Source organism: Triturus cristatus, chromosome 11 (assembly GCF_964204655.1).
Source record: "Triturus cristatus chromosome 11, aTriCri1.1, whole genome shotgun sequence".
NCBI classification, from domain to species: domain Eukaryota; kingdom Metazoa; phylum Chordata; class Amphibia; order Caudata; family Salamandridae; genus Triturus; species Triturus cristatus.
Window position 1 is genome coordinate 947,599,026 of NC_140594.1, and position 17,655 is coordinate 947,616,680.

Genomic DNA, 17,655 nt, shown 5'->3' on the forward strand with positions numbered 1-17,655 from the left:
CAGTTCTCACTCATCCAATGTTGACCATTATGCATCATTTTAGAGAAAAACCTTGGTGTCTGACTTGATATTTTATATAATTGAGGTTGGCATTTGGGTGCCAGTGGCATAGAAATGGAAGCCTACACCCTGTGTCTTCAATAGGTTGTGCCCTATCTCCATATGATTGTTGAAACTCATGAAAGAGAAGGGGGAATCCTGCAGCACTCCAGAGGTTAACTTGACCACTAGTGCTGCTACCACATCGAGGACCACCTAAGATGTTCGGTCTGTAAAGAAAGATTTTAATGATTTGATCAGCGGCGCATATAGCTTCATTGCCTGTTGTAGATAACTCACAAATATATTATAATCAGTGGTACAAACGAGATAGTCTGAGAAGAGCTTTTTTAGTAAGGAGGGCTATCCATACTTGCTTCAAACACTCTGGAACCTTATCGTTCAACATAGATCCATTAATGATCTTGGAAATTACTGGGTTAGTATCCCAGCTAACTCCATCACAATTGGACTGAGGGCTCTGACACATTGAGTTGGATTACGTGCCTTCCGATCCCCTCAATTTCTGTCTCTGTTACCTTCATCAACTATATAGTGGGAGTGATGGTGAATACTGACCAACACACCACTTCTCTCAAATACGATGTTTAGATGACGAAATGTAAGTCTGGCCATCTGTTACTGCATTTCTCCAACACTATACCGTGTCTAATTAGGTGTGTCGTGCCTCAAAGAAATGCTCTACAATTTCAGTATAGATCACTCCTTCAGGTATTCCTCCGTTTTCATTTAGAGATTCGATTATAATAGGGCTTTAAATAATCACTTGAAAGAATTGCAGACTTTGGAAAACCTGGAACTGTAGTAGTGTTTTAACATGTTCTATAACTTACATCTGTGGAAATTTAGTTCGTAACTGAACATTATCTGCGCCATCTTGTCTCTCTCCAGCGCCGCACGCAGAAACACACAACGGCCATTTTAGGCACCATGACCTCATTGCCGATCGCCAGCGCGTCTCCCTGGCACTGCGAACATCCCCCCGTGCGCTGACCACCCCCGCTCTCTCATACATGGGCCATAAACTCTCTCCTTCTGCGCGACCCTGCCATGGAACCACATCCTGCGCCTGACCAACACCTCCTTTCATCCCATACATGGTCATACATCCCTTTGATAACCCCCTTCCTCTGCGCCCGACTGTCCGAACCGATCCCAGGCCATCACCTAGCCCTGCGGATGCAGTTTATTGCCCCTACTGTAAGGGAATCACCCCACATCAAAGGGATTACAGTAGATCAAGGCCCCCCACCCCCTGAGACCCGACCAGTCGCACACACCCCCGGGAATTGGCGGAATGTCCAGCTGTGTGATAGCCATCTCCTACTGTGGGTGGGGTGGGGACTTCCACTGTAGATATGTGTGGGAACGAGCTTGAAGTGGGGGTTCCAAGGATGTCTTTCCGTACATCAAAGTCTCAATAAGAATGTACCACGTGTAATAAAGCAATAAACCTGTGTATAAGAGGCCAGGCCTCAGAGATGTGGTTAGAGCACCTCGAGACGATACCTTGCTGTCCGATCTGATGTGTTCTGCTCCGACGGAATAAAACTTTGTTTCCTGCCTTCCAGTCTCCGGTGCCTGCCTCTTTTGTTGGTTAATCATCGAATGGTGTAAGAGGCGATTACTGCCGGGCAATACTTGAAAGGTTATCGACTGAAACTGCCGCTGCCATTTAACAATTCCACATCTTTCTCTCGGAGTTCACAGTTTCTTTGTTACTTTATTGTCTTTTAGAAGATTTTGAGAACTTGACTTTATGATTTATGATACGTCGCGGAACATCAAGTGATTCCCAGTGCCAGGACACCCTAGCTGGTACGTGCTCACTTGGCAAAGCTGATAAATATATATATATCGAAGAAGGCGGCAACGCTGAAACGCGTCTGTTGGTGCGGGGGAGAGTTTAGCACAATAAATCACATGGAAAATAATTCCCGTGAGTGCTGTGCTATTTTCAGAGTGATTTGGATGATTGTTGACCATTGTGGCAGTATATATATATATATGAGACTAGGCTGCTTAAAATGGGGTCCGATTTGACCAGGTGCCAGTCTCTCACCCTTGCATGGTAGGCACTGTACCTGGTTATCATTCGAATATCTTGTGCAGAAGCCTTCTTCATTTATTTCTTCTCTTTCTTCTCTGTAAGGATCTGTTGTTGGGATTCTTTCTCCACTTTTTCTAGTGCTTGACTTAAAACTGCCTCACTGTACCCTCTTTCCTTGAATCTCTCTGTCAGTTCTGCTTGTGCTTGTGCTGGGACCCCGCCACGGCATAACAGCATATCCATGACTTTGCGGCTATTAAAAAAAAAAAGCAATTGCAGGCTCCCGCTCTTGCTTTTAAATAACCCCAGGGTGGGCCAATTACTGGGGGTATATATTAAATGTCGGAGGGGCCACACGGGGCACTCCTTCCACCCGCAGCCCAGGGGACCGCCAGCTCCCCATGGCTATTTCCAATGATGTGGGTTGGGGGGACTCACAAACCCCCCTGCCCCGGGGACCTGTCACCTCCCTGGGGCTAATTTAAACAATATGGGACGGCCTTGTGAACCCCCCCGCCCTGAGAACTGGCACCTCCCCGGGGCACACTTATTTTTTAAGTAGTTCGGGAGAGGCCGTAGGGCCTCCCCCACTGCCCCGGGGAGTACCACCTCCCCGGAGCTAAAATAAATAACAAAGCATGGAGGGCTTTGCCCCCTCAAGCAGCCCTGTGGCCCACCACCTCCCCGGGGCACACATACAATAATTAAGGGGCTCGGTTGCAGACCCCCAGCCCCGGAGACCACCACCTCTTTGGGCTATACAGAAGATGAGAGGGGGGCCACCACCCCCCTGGGCCGGCTCCAGCAATGTCGCGGGGTGCCCATCCCCGGGACATTGCAGTTTGCTATGGCTTGGCAGGAGCACCCCTGGAGATGGCATCCCCGGGGCCCAAAAGGGTCCAAGAAAAGAAGGCCATGCGGCCCCCCTTTCTAAAAAAATCCGGAAACTTGTGCGTGGCCCCTCCCCCTTTCTCCACTACTCTGCAAATGCACCCCCTGGCATGCTTCTGGTTGGGGGATGAAGTCCTCTTGGCTGCTGAGCATCCTTAGGGGCCAGCAAAACATCCTGTTACCTCCAGTATGCCCCACACAGCGGGATTGCTGAAAGGTGGTCGGAGGCCACGATTATACACCACTCTGCAAATGCACCTCTTGGTGCACTGCTGGTGGGGGGGATGAAGTCCTCTTGCATCTTGTGGGCCTCAGGACTAAAGTGGACTTCATCGCCAAAGCAGTAGTGTGCCAGGAGGTGCGTTTGCAGAGTGGTGAAGAAACAGGTCGTGGCCACTGAAAACCTCTCAGCAAACCCACTGTGTAGGGACTTACTGGAGGTAACAGGAGGACTTATTCCCCCTCAGGGACCCTCTGGAGCCAAGGGGACTTCATCCCCCAACTAGTAGTGCACCAGGAGGCGCATTTGCAGAGTGGTGGAGAAAGGGAATGTGGCCTCTGACAACCTTTCAGCAATCCTGCTCTGTGGGACTTATTAGAGGTAACAGGAAGGGTAGTTGCCCCCCAAGTACTTCCTTGGGGGTAACTACCCCTCCTGTTACCCCCAGTAAGTCCCACACAGTGGGATTACTTAGGGGTGTTAGGAGGCCACACCCCCTTTCTCCACCACTCTGAAAACGCAGCTCCTGGTGTCCTACTGGTTGGGGGATCAAGTCCACTTTACTCCTGAGGGACCTTGGGGGTTAAGAAGCCCTCCTGGTACCTCCTGTATGTCCTACACAGGGGAATTCCTGAGAGTTGGTCGGAGGCCCCTCTCCCTTTCTCCACCACTCTGCAAACGTGACTATTACTTTAAAAACTATGGAAATTCACTGAAAAAACCAAAGGTTACAGGGAAATTCAGCAGTTATAGTTAGCTGAGCTAACTATAACTCGCGCCCCTGCAATGCACTGCTTATGACCTCACATATTACATCACTCGTTACATGGTCAATGACATCATTGATGACATCATCCTTGAAATCACTAACGTACCCACTCACACGCCAATAGAACCTGTTACACACCCACTCCCACTCCCACACAACCATTCACAAACCCATTTGAAGACCCACACCAGTACTTACACATCCACTCAATTAAACTTATGCCTCAGGGTGGTAGCGGTCGCCGGGGCCGGGGAGGGTTCTGCTTGCCCCTGTATTTTTTCAAATTAAAGCCCAGGAGCTGAGGGGGTCCGTGCAGCCCCGTATTCATTTCCACAAAAACCCCAGGGAGGTGGCGGTCCCTGGAGCTGGGGGGGTCCAAAAGGCCCCCCCAAATAATGTTGAATGTTCTAATAGCCTTAGGGCCCTTCGTAGCAGGCTCTACCGGTCATTAAAGGCTTGCTCCCTTGTTAAAGGTCCTCACCTTCGACTCAGGCCTTTAACGATGGAACGGGCCTTTAATGGCCAGTAGAGCCTGCTACGGCGGGTTTTAATGCTAAAGTAGACCACAGAAGGGGTATAAAGATCTGCTGGTGAATAAGGATGGCATGCCTTTATCGTGCCATTGCCCTCATTCAATGTGGACATGGTGCACGTCACGTCCAACTCTTTCAGAATTAGTGCAGCAACTACGGGGGAGGAATTAGGTATTCTGCACCAAGAGGTGGAAGTCTACTTCTTTTGAGTGATATGTCTGCCCTAACGTACCTTGAGGTGGCAAGCCCTTCTCCTTTCCTTCACACTCAAACCTTTACACCATGCAGGCTCTGCTTTTCTGATTCCTGGCGCTTGTGGATTGTTATCTGAGGTTGTCTTGGTATAAATCTCTCTCTGCAGCCTTCCACCAAAGACTTATGAATGATTGATGATGTAGCAATTTGTTCATTTGTAGAGCACCTGAGCAATTCCATTCATCCAAGATGGAGACCATGCAGCTGGTTGTGGGCGTTAGACACCATTGGGTGGGTTGTTTGAGGGCTGTGACTGGAGCATCTTTTTTGGCACCTTCAAGAGTCCTCAAACTCTGGGAGGATTCCAACCCGGGAATCTTCATTCATACCTGCAAGGGTAATTGTGAGAAATTAGGTTATTGGTTGAGTGGGGAAACTAACTGACTAACTGACCCTTGGTGCTACTCTAGGTAGCCTTGAATGAAGGCAGCTGGCCTAATCTTCCTTCTCAGGCAAGAAGACAGTCCTTAAAGCAGCTGGCAGTCCTCTGGCAGCAGAACAGTCCTTCTTCTGTAAATTACATAGGTCCAGGAGTGTTCTGATGTGTGACTGTGGAGGTCCAATATTTATACCACGTGCCAGCCTTTGTGTGGGGAGATTCCCTGTCCTACCCCTCTATCTGGTTCTGGAAAGTTCTTCCCTGGTCAAGTCTTTGAATAGTCAGGGTGACAAAAAAGGCAAGCCAGGCCTGTTATCTGGTTCTTTTGTTTGTGCAAGAGGCAAACCCCGTTGAAATGTAAGTGGGGATGGATCCAGTCCCTCCTCAGACATTCTGTCAGAATGACCCATTCTTTCTACACCTAAGCCTCCTTTGTGTTACTGTCTCAAAGTAATACACACACCTCAACAGGAGAGACATGAACAGTTGTGTGACCCAGGACACGGACAGATGACACAGTTGTTTGGGACAAGAAAATGGCATCTTTACCATTAAAGAGCATGTTTAATTACAATTCGTGTCAGTGTAAACTGTATATCTCTATGTGGTCTCAATCTAAAGTTAGCGCTTCCCAAATATAATAAGGTAACCCAGTTTTAGTCAATGGGAGAGACAGGCCTCAGTACAGTGAAAAATAACTTTAGGAGTTTTTCACTGCCAGGAGATGTTAAACACGTCCTACATTTTAAATACAATGCAACCTACTCTATGAGGCTTTAGGGCCTACCTTAGGGGTGACATTAGTATTGGAAATAGGAAAGTGTCAGCCTGTCTTATTTTGCCAGGTCGAAATGGCAGGTTAAAACTGCACTAGAGGCTGCAGTAACAAACCTGAGACTTTTAAAGTACTACTTCTGTGGGCCCTTGGTACAGTTAATACCATCTAGGGGCTTACATGCAAATTAAATGTGCCAATTAAGTGTAGACCAATTTTACCAAGGTTAAAGGAGAGAGCACAACCACTTTATCATTGGTTAGCAATGGTAAAGGGCACAAACTCCTAAAGCAAACAGAATGATTTTAGTAAACAGGAGGAGTGAAGGCAAAAGGAATACTATTCCGTGGGTGTTCCGTCCTTAAGGAGGTGGGGAGCCTGGGATTTGCTTTTTGCAGCCTTATCAAAACTGAGAAAGAGACTCCCAGGAGCAACAATGTTCTGGTTATTGACCATACCTGGGTCTGTATGGTTGAATTGCTTGTGTCACAGGGCTAAGAATGAATTGGTTAAAAAGCTAAATCACTCAGTGCAGAAGGTATGTGTGGGCTCATCCACGAGCACAATCAGGCGTAACTTACTACAGCTCAGGAGCATGGAGTTGTTTGCCAGAGATGGGTTGAACATCTCTGATATAGGCCAGGAATTACACAATTAAATAAACATTGGCAATATGTCAGTGGAAGTCCGGGCCTAGTAGGGGAAGAGTGAATTCACTGGTACCTGTAATTTTTCGAGACATCTTGCTACATTGCTGTTTTGGCCCCTTCATTTATATACTGATTTTACTGGTACGGGGTGGGCTGGAGCTGGGACTGACAGGCTGGTGAGCCTCTACCTTCTGACCCTAACCCTGGGTTGCCAGGGGTTGGTATTGGCAGGATGCTTCTTGTTGGCTGGACAGGCCACTGGTTCTCTGGCAGGGATGGTGCGCGATGCAGTTCCCTGGTGATGGGTGCAATTCACTATTAATCATATTTTATGCATCCCATCACTCGCTTATTTTAGACTCTGAAGCCTGTATAAATGTTGATGGCAATATTTGACATTGGCACTTGGGTGGGTGAAGTGAATCACTGACATCATCAGCCTGCCCTGTTGTTCTGTGAACAGGAAATGTTCTGTCTACAATGCTACCACTGTTGGTTGCATGTAAACTGGAGAAATTGGATCTTGAGCTGTTTTAACACTACTGACGCAATTCTGTATGTTTCTATGTTTACATGTTTCTAAATTGTCACAAGCTGTGCAATTTTGCGTTATGCCTTCATATTGATTGTGTAAGTCACTGTCATACCATTCTTTAATCGTATATTGGCATGAAGAGCTGTGTCTTGGTTTAACCACACCTGCTGGAGTCAGACTCTTGCTTGTTGCTCCTGAGTAAGAGGTGGGGACCTATGTCTGGCAGCCTGAACGGCAGGTGTCAGTAACTTGCGAGTGCATTATAAGTATTTCTAATTTAGCTTAGAGGTCCTTGGGGCATATTTACAAGGGCTTTATCTCCCCTTTTTTGGCTTACAAAGCCAAAAAAGCAGAGATAAAACCAGCGCCCTATTTACAAGAGGGTGCTAACATGCATAATCGCATGTTAGCACCCTTTTTCCCAACGTCTCACTTTGCATCGCCAATGAGATGCAAAGTGGGCGTTACTGAGCGTACCCAAGATGGACTACCTTGCAAATATCGCTGATGTTTACATCGCGATATTTACAAGGTAGTCCACATGATTTTAGCACACATTAGATTTTGGCGAAAACTGCAGTTTTCGCCAAAACCTAACGTCTGCTAATATCCTGACTTAGCCATCCCTAACATAGGGGGTGGATTATGCTGATACGACCCTGTGGGTCGTATCAGCAAGGTTATCGCCCTTTTGCAGGGAACATCACTGGAAAACCAGCGATGTTCCTTGCAAAAGGGAGATAACCTCGCTATCTCTGGAATTTTTATCGCACAGGAGTAACGCGTTGTTAATAATGCGCTACCAGGGCGACAAATACCAGAGATAGCCTTACATAGTTTATGAGATGCAATCATAATTTATAAACTATTGTCCCTCGTTTTATCTCTGTTATTTTGGAACGCAATATACATACAAAAATATTGGGTGTAGTGCTTTAATCTTTACATTGTCCCAACAATATATTTTATCATACAAGAAGGAAAAGAAGCACGTTCACTTGGGATTGTAATGCATGAGGATAGTAGGTACACTTCGAAATAAGGCATCCACGGAGAAGAGGGAGAATTTCAAAGTTACTGTTCACATAGTTTAAGGCCATCATAAGTATGCAATTCTGCAGCCATAATGTTTTCTGTATAATTATGTATTTTCCGCATTTGCCACATAATCCAAAATCTTCCACATAATTTGCAGATTTTAGTAAAAAAAATTGATTATAGATTAAATGGACCACAAGTTAATACAAATGCTGCCATGCATGTGGCTGCACAGTGGCAGGCCCTTTGCTGAGGAGTGGACGCCACCTTTCAGTTTCTGCTTGCTATATTTAAGTGTTAAACTGATATTAATGAGGTGAATCCTTTGCTCACGCAGTGTTAACATTTATTTTTAAAAAGTGCAAAATTACTGACCTAATACTGCCAAAAACGTTTCCACATTATGCCCCATAATTTGCCTTTTCTTGCCACCTATTTTGGTCAACCAGTGCGCCTAACGTGGCCAAATAATTCCAGTGGTCCTGGCATATGTGCACCAACATTTGTTGGACCCGCCATGTTTCCCTCTACGCCTCCGTCGTCGAATCCCCGTGCCAAGAGTGATACACTGGCACAAATGGCATTTCTATGTATGAGTAGACAGTTTATGCAGGTTTCGTACCCACGACCTGGAGAGTTCTCATCCAGAAATGTATTTATTTCTCGCCCCAGGCAGGGAGAGGCAGGAGACGCGAAGGAAGCTTTCTCCAAACAGGCGTGCTGCCTTTGATCCGGGTCTCCTTCCTTCTGGCCTCGGTCTGTTTACCAGAGCCAGCCCTGCCAGCCTGCCAGCACTAAACAGGAAGGCTCCCGCCGGCCTGGCCGGGCCCTCCTCTTCCCCGTTTATTAGCGAGAATAAACACGGAATTCTGGGACTGCTTCTCTGCAGCCGCTGAAAGATGCCCACACCTTATCTTTCCTTGCACATCCTATGTGACGTCAGAGGCTTGCTTTGATGGAAGACTTGCAGAGTCAGACTGGCACAGGAACAGATTTTCTCGTTTATCTGACTCATCAACAAAACTCTGCTTTGTGACTTAAGGACTTTGAATTCAATTTAAACGGGCCGGATCTCAAAACTGGCGCTATTACATTCCCTTGGGGGCATATTAACAAGCCAGGCGATAAAATTATCGCCGCTTTAGCGGCAGAAAACTGCCGCTAAAACGGCGATAATGGGCTTGATAATATGCTCTATGGAATTCCAATTGAAGCCCATGTTAGATGTGAAGGACATCTAACCTGAGCTTCAATGGGAATGCCATAGAGCATATTATCAAGCCCATTATCGCCGTTTTAGCGGCAGTTTTCTGCCGCTAAAGCGGCGATAATTTTATCGTCTGGCTTGTTAATATGCCCCTTGGTGTCTAACAGTGCAGTGCTTGGTGCAAACAACTTTTATCACTAGATTGTTAAAGGTTTCGGAGGGGCACATTTGTAGAGATGAGTTTTGCTGTGGTGGTCATGCACTGTGTTGTTTTTGTACTGTTGTGTTTTCCTGCTGCATTAATGTATTTTATCTGAGTTGTACTGTGGTTGCTGTATTGCTTTCTGTTCTGTATGTTTTGCTGTATTGTGACCTGTTAAGTTTTAGTTGCGTTGTTATATTGTTTTGCTTTATGTGATGGCATTAGGGGGCATATTATCAAGCCAGGCGATAAAATTATCGCCGCTTTAGCAGCAGAAAACTGCCGCTAAAACAGCGATAATGGGCTTGATAATATGCTCTATGGAATTCCAATTGAAGCCCGTGTTAAATGTGAAGTACGTCTAACAAGGGCTTCAATTGGAATTCCATAGAGCATATTATCACCTGGCTTGATAATATGCCCCTATGTTCTGCTGTTTGCTTTGGAAAAGTCAACAGTTCCTGCTACATTTCCCGTTAATAGCCTCATATTAGAGCGTGGCCAAGATGCCGACCGAGTAGGACGTGCCTGTTCTTCGCTCCATCTGACCGACTGGGCCCACTGCCCAAGCATTGACTAGCTGGACTAGAGGACCCGCTTTGTGACCCATACAAAACCCCAGGGGGCTGGCGGTGATCGAAGGTGATCTAGCGTGACACCTAATCAAGGATCAATATTTGAAAACACACAAATGGCCTATACACATTCACCCAAATCCCTGATGCGTTGGGGGTCAAGTTTTAATGACGTGAAAATTTGTTTCCTTAACAGGTTCATATTTGACATCTCTAAATTCATAAAAACCTTTTATCAACTCTCTTTCCTCTCGGTCAACGGACCAATTAGTTGAGAAGTTGACGGTAATGATAGCACTATCTAACTAACTATCTACTTAGCTAAAAAATCACAGACTTTTGGTAAGATTAATAAAGTTTATCTCAAATTGATGTAAAATATTAATGATCATTGCATTCAGTCACAAATTCAAACAATGACATTCACAAGAGGGAGAGAAAACAATCAGATAATGCAGTGTCATACTCATCAAAATGATATGCAAATGAAGGAGTGGATAGATAAAGAGACATCAGTTTCACAAAAATATAATGCAAAACAATATACATATGACGGAGTGGATAGATGCCGAGACATCAGCTTCAGAGACAAAAATACATTTGCAAATAACTATGCAAAGTACGAGTCAGAAGGATAATACAAACCCAAAGGATCTGTGAAATACTGCCCCCCCTGGCCAAGGAGTTGGTGGGGTTTCCCTGAAATAGAGTCAGGGAACAAAGACTTCAGAATCCAAGAGTGGGACAAGGACAGGAAAAGCTAGGCCTCTCTGCAAACCGGCGGACAGCTAGCCACACCCCTAAAGGCACCCCAGTTATAGCCTAAAACCTACATGTCCGTCCCACATCAGTTGAAACATTTCATGAAACTCAACAGTTCATTGGTGGACTTTGGAGGTGGTCAGTCACACCACTAGGTTCCCATTCACATTTTGCAAGACCCATTCTTTATTTGGTGTTCACATAACATAATTTCTGACTCGTTTATTCATTTACAATACTAGATACTTTTACATTCTTTTACACATAATTTTCAGCTACGTCCTCGGAAGAAGTCTTGTGTCCCACGGTCATTCACATCTCTTGGCAGGCGAACAATACACTTTGAGCTTATCATCCTTGACATTGTATCCTTTCTCTGCAGCATTTCAGCGCTTCTGTCTGTTTCTGTTAGGCCACTTTTGGTCATATCTCCAACCCCTCATCTTTTCGGCCAGCTTAACAATAATGGAGGCCCATTCAGCTCACTATGACAAACGAAACATAAACATTCATTAATTGTATTGAAATGCACTTTCCACTGTTTACCACCCACCTTTGCACTATCCCCTGTTAATGTTTTTCTAGCAGAAGTTTAGGCAAAAGCGACATTATTCATTATTTTTAAAGCAAGATGAAAAATGCGAAATGTAAAATGCAACCTAAACATGCATTGATTATGTCTCTTTCGAAACGCATTGTAAAATGCGGGCTAGTTCTTTCATGCATTATTTCATATTAGTGTACACATGCGCAAAGTGGTTTCCCATGTGTTCATGGGATGTGTATGTTAATCTCCACTGCACACTGTTGGTACGTATTATGGGGGTGTCAATCCGAGCAGGTTTCATTTTGCGAAATCCTGCTGCATCAAAGGCATTCAAGATTGGAGAACGGCGAATGAGCTACGGTGTTCGTGAGGCGAGGGCAGAGCGGCCTCATGGGAGGTTGCGGAGACCAGGCCGAGGACAAGCTCTATCCTCGGATATCTTACAGCGGCACTGTAATTACCAGTGAGAGGGCATTGACCTGCGGCAGGTCCCCGACAGAGCAATCCCGGGATGACCTGCAATCTCCTGAGGGGCTGAGCTGTTCTGGCCTGGTGTGTGACTGCGGCGATCAGTTGGCCGGATCAGGTAGGCCGCACCAGCACTGCTGCGGACAGTGGCTGGCCTCCGCCGGCTCCAACTCGCTCGCCGGACCTGATCCCTGTGGCATTGTGGGCGAGACACTCGGGACAGACAAGAGGACTGCTGGACGCCCTCCCCAAGCTCCAGAATTTGGATTAAGTTGAGGAATACACGTCGAGGCAGTAGACTGTAGCAAGCACAGCGGGGAGTGGGTAGTGATGTGGAGCGAGCCCGGAGGACCAGGGCTGGTCTGAACCTGGACCGCATTCATCTTTAAGCAGTGGGGACATCGGTCTGGCCTGGGGTGGCCCTGCACTCCATCGAACGGAGGGTAAGTTGTGTGCCCTCCATCAGTGCAATGACACCGTGACCCCTTCCTGAGGCCTGAGCCTGGCACCCAGGCCCTGAATATCCTAATGGGCCTACAGAGACCCTGGGACTCAGCTTCCTCGAGACTGGGGCGAGGATGGAAGGCCCCTGCTACAACACCACCGCAGAGCGCATACCGCCTACTAAGGCGACCGGCTGCACATTGGAGGAGCCTACAATACTACAGGCTCAGAGAATAAACAGACCAAGGGGTTGAGACCCTACAACGTTATTATTGGACCCCAGATCACCGCAATACCTGGGCCCTCACCATCAAAGAGCTTCAAACAGGCAAAGCCTTCCCATTGTGCCAACGACGCGGTTTGCTAACCGAGGCACTGTCAGGAGGGCACCACGATTTCCTCCCGCTCACCTTCCTGGTCAAATCTCCTACTCCCAGCAAAGCATCCCGGGGGACACTATCTCCCCCTATTCCCTTGGTATTCGTCGGAGTGAAGGCGAGCCTAACATTGGCTAACGAACTTAGAGCACCTCTTCCAGCCAACACACAAGGAAACCCTGCAGGGGGAAGGTGAGCAGGGTTCTCATCTGCAGTACCTGCCTCACTCCCTTAAGGAAAAAAGGATCACTCAGTTGAAGAACTCTTTCTCAAAATGTCCAGCTCTGGCATCCAGGCCCCACAAACGCAAGAGCCCTCAAACCCGGGTGATGCAGAAGCTCCACTCACCCGCTCATTCATTGAAATGCTCTTTGCCTCCCTGCGAGGATACCTGAAAATAATGAAGACGGAACTGGCACATGAGATTAGAGAAGAGAGAAAAGATGTAGATACATTGGGGGAAAGGGTCGATACACTGGACGCGCAGAGCTCCAGTCGAGACAAGGAGATCAAACAACTCCAAGAAGAGATGATCCATCTCAGAGAACAACATCTAGACCTTCAAGCGCATGCTGAAGATTTGGAGAACCGCTCAAGACGCAACAATATATGGATTTGGGGTATTCCGCACGGAGTGGAGGGCCAGAACTTCTCGTCATTCGTGGGTGACCTTTTTTCATCTATCCTGGAGGCACCGGCGGACCTGGAGATTAAGCTAGACTGCACCTATTGAGTGGGCCCAAGGAAGCCATCCCCGGCCCCCCCTGCTGACATTCTCACTTGCCTTCATGACTTTCAACTAAAAGAACACATTCTCAAAAAAGCAAGAGACAGTCACCCAGTCCAATTTCAGGGGCACCAGCTTTCTCATTTTCAAAACCTCGCTGCCTCCACGCTGCAAAATAAGAAGGCATTCTGGCCAATCACATCCCACCTTCAAGACATTAAAGTCCCGTACTCTTAGAGTCACCTGTTTTGACTAATCTTGCACTTGAACGGGAAGATCCATCAAATACACTCACTAAAAGAGGCTTGCAACTGCTGAACATCACGGAAGACCCCCGAAAGGCCACCATTAGCCACCGGCTCAGGATAGAGATCAAGAAACTCATAAATGGAAGACGGTGGTCCACACTTCAACTCAACTGTGCCCAGAGACAATAGCCAAAGAGCATCAAGTGGTCTTAGCCTCCCTGGGAGATAACTCTGCTGGCCCGGCATGAAAGGACCTCTGCTCTTCTTCTGGGCCACCGGTGCTACACTGACCTCAGTCTCTCATGGTCCTTTACTAGCCTGTTCGAAGAGGGGGTGGGCCCGGGAGGGATTAGGGGTGGCACAACGTTCTGATTTGATCCACCACTCTCCTGTGGGTCTCACCACCCAGCACATTAAAGGTATATCTTGTGAAATGTTAACTGTTTGTTGTGTTGAATTGGGTATGCTGGGTCTCCTCATCCCCCTGCACTCCGTAGGTCCGACTTTAGGGGCCGCTTTACTGTCAAGTCATGGGCATGAGTCGGCTATCCCTTTTACTGCGAGGCCACAGTGATTCCCCCTCCCACCAATAGCGCACTACTTAGCCTTTCTCTATGGCCGTTCTAATGTCACAGACTCTTCAGATAATTACCCTAAATGTCAAAGGGCTCAACAATCTAATCAAACGCTGTGCTATCCTTTCCTATCTTAAACACTCAGGTGCACACATCTGCCTCCTCCAAGAAACCCATCTCCTCCCCGGTGACACATATAGGCTTCGCTCCAAGGTATCCCCCAACATCTGTTATCCTCCATGTCCACCAAGACTGCAGGGGTAGCCATTCTTATCTCTTCCACGTTCCCTGGGAAGTTGGGACCTAAGCAAGCAGAACTCAAGGGAAGACTGTTAGCTTACTCCTTTCTGATAGGTTCATACACTCCTACGATACGCTCGGTCCATGTCCCAAATGAGGGTCAGAAGGGATTTATTCAAAGGGCAGTGAAATAGATCAGCATATCCCCTGACAGGATGCTATTACTGGGAGGAGACCTAAACCTGGCCTTTGATAATGCTCTTGACAGATCGGTCCAAAGGTAAGGACAGTCATGGGCTCTGTCTGAGGAGGGTCTCCAGATACTACAAGGGGCGGGCCTACTGGACAACTGAAGGGCCATACAGCCCACAGACAGGGAATATACCTTCTGCTCCCACTCCCACAGAACGTATGCGAGAATTGTCTATTTCTTGGGCACGCACAATATACTATCTCACACCCAACAAATAGAGATATTACCTCAGCTGTAATGCTAGCCCTTTCCCTACAAGGCACCAGACCCCCGCCATGACCCTGGTGCCTCAGAGACACGTTACTACATCACCCTGAGGTGATCCAACAGATTTCAAAGACACTGCAAGACTACTTGGCGACAAATGACATTCCAGAGACTCCTGTAGCTGCCCTTTGGGATGCCCTGAAAGTGGTTACTAGGGGGGAATTTATTGCTATTGCAGCCTCGGATAATAAGATCTGTATAAATAAGAGAGACCTTTTGACTAAATAGGTGCAGGAATTAGAGCGTATATATCAGAGGACTGGCGCCCCCGTGTTTGGCGACAGCTAGAAGCTGCGCAAGCCCAATAAACTGCCTTGGATATAGACAGAGCAGAGTATGCAGTGCTTCGACTTTGCCATACCGTGTATACCAGAAGAGATAGATGCAGGAGATTTCTGGCCAACAGACTAAGAATACAAATACAAACAACATGGATCACATCGATCCTTCTACCGACAGGAGAAGAAAGGGTTTCGGATCAGCAGATTGCCAAAACATTTCGTCAATACTATGAAGGGCTCTATGAAGCACAAGATCTCCCACTAGATGCCCCTGCCCAGTATATTCGTGATGTCAGCACTGCTAAAATAACACAAAATCAGCAGAGACTCTCAAGTCCCCCATTAGAATAGAACGAGTAATGACTGCCATTTCAAAACAGAAGCTGCTCAAATCTCCAGGCCCAGACAGGTTCACTGCCCTTTTTTACAAGACCTTTTGCCTCCTTCTAGCCCCTGTCCTCACTAGGGTCTATAATGCCGTAGGGGTTTCCTCGTCAATCCCATCAACAATGCTAGAAGCCTTGGTGGATGTAATACCCAAACCCGCAAAGGACAAGCGCCAGTGTGCCTCCTATAGGCCAATTTCCCTTCTTAACATAGATCTAAAATTGTTCACTGGTATCCTGGCCTCACGTCTGTACCCCCCCTCATTACTGGCCTAATAGACCCGGACCAGGCAGGTCTTTTTCCCAATCGCCAATGCGCTGACAATACGTAGAGATCGCTCTTAATTACTGATAAAGCACAGACCTTTGACACCGAACGCATGTTCCTCTCCATCGACGCAGAAAAAGCTTTCAACAGGGTATACTGGCCGTCCTTAAGGGACACTTTGTGACATTTTGGGCTCCCCATTAGGTTCATATACTGGATCCTTCCTAAGTAGCTACACTAGACCAGTGATATCGGTGCAAGTAAACTGATACACACCTACTCCCTTCCTCATTTAAAGAGGCCCTAGGCAAGGGTGCCCCCTATCTCCTCTACTCTTTGATCTATATATGGAGCCAATAGCCCAAAGGACTCACGACAACCTCGTTATCACTGGAATACGCTATGGGAAGGATAAATACACCCTTAGCCTATATGCGGACGATATGATAGCAACATTAGAGGATCCCTGGACCTCCCTCCCAGCCTTTTTGGCTGAACTAGAGAAATGCTTGCTAGTGGCAGGTTTCAAGATTAATATTCATAAGTCCCTGGCTCTCAATTTATCTCTTAAAGATCCCATACTAGCTATATTTCAGCACACTTACCCTATCCAAAGGGAACCTGTTGCAATATCGGATCTCGGGATGCAGCTCACTGCATCCATACAGCACACTATATCATTGAACTACACTACACTACTCAACCAAATATTGACAGATCTATGCCGCAGGAGACCGCACACAATGTCCTGGCTGGACCGGATTGTGGGAGTAAAGATGACTATCCTACCCAAAATATTATTCCTTTTTTAGGCTCTACAGCTGGAACCCCCACTTGGCATTCTGAGTACCTTGCAGAGGGATTTGGAGCGATTCATATGGGCCGGCAAGTGACCCCGACTGCACTGAGATCTGTGCTACAGATCTCCAAAAGAGAGAGGCCTTGGGGTGCCAAACTTACGGGAAAACTACTGGGTGGTTTAGATCAGGACATTTGTGGTATGGTTGCATACTGAGTCAGAAAGCACTGGCTTTTCATGGACAGGGCGGTGGCAGGCAAGTCACTGTGGAAAATCCGTTTCCTTCCGAGGCGGGCGCATCCCCAGAGGCATTAGGTGGTGTGGGACAGAGCCACAAAGCAAAGGGCACTAACAACATTTCCTTCACCTGGAATACCCATAGTAGGTAACTCAGAATTCACCCCTGGCCTGGGGAAAGAGACCTTTCCTCAATGGTTCCAGGAAGGCCGCAGGTCCATTGGGCATTTCTTTGACAAGATCAGCCTCTTGTCCTTCTAGGACTTTAGACTGCAGCAGGAGCTCCCAGAAACCAACCGATACTGATATCAACAAATTAGACACTGGGAAATGTATCCTGAAGTTTGACCACAAGCGCAGCACCATATAACCGCATTCAAAAAGTAGCTGTTATCCAAATCCTGAGACATCCATCTTACACCTGAATTATATAGCCTATTAAGACCACCCCAGCCGTTACTAAGTCCCCAGGTCAGAGGAGGTGGGAACTAGTGCTAGGTCGCACACTTACGCAACAGGAATGGGAGGACATATACTATAGGACCCGACACCCTGTGCGCAATGTAGCGAATATAGACACGCCACCAAAATAGGCACCTACTGGTACCTTACACCCCCAGACTTCACAGGGAGAACC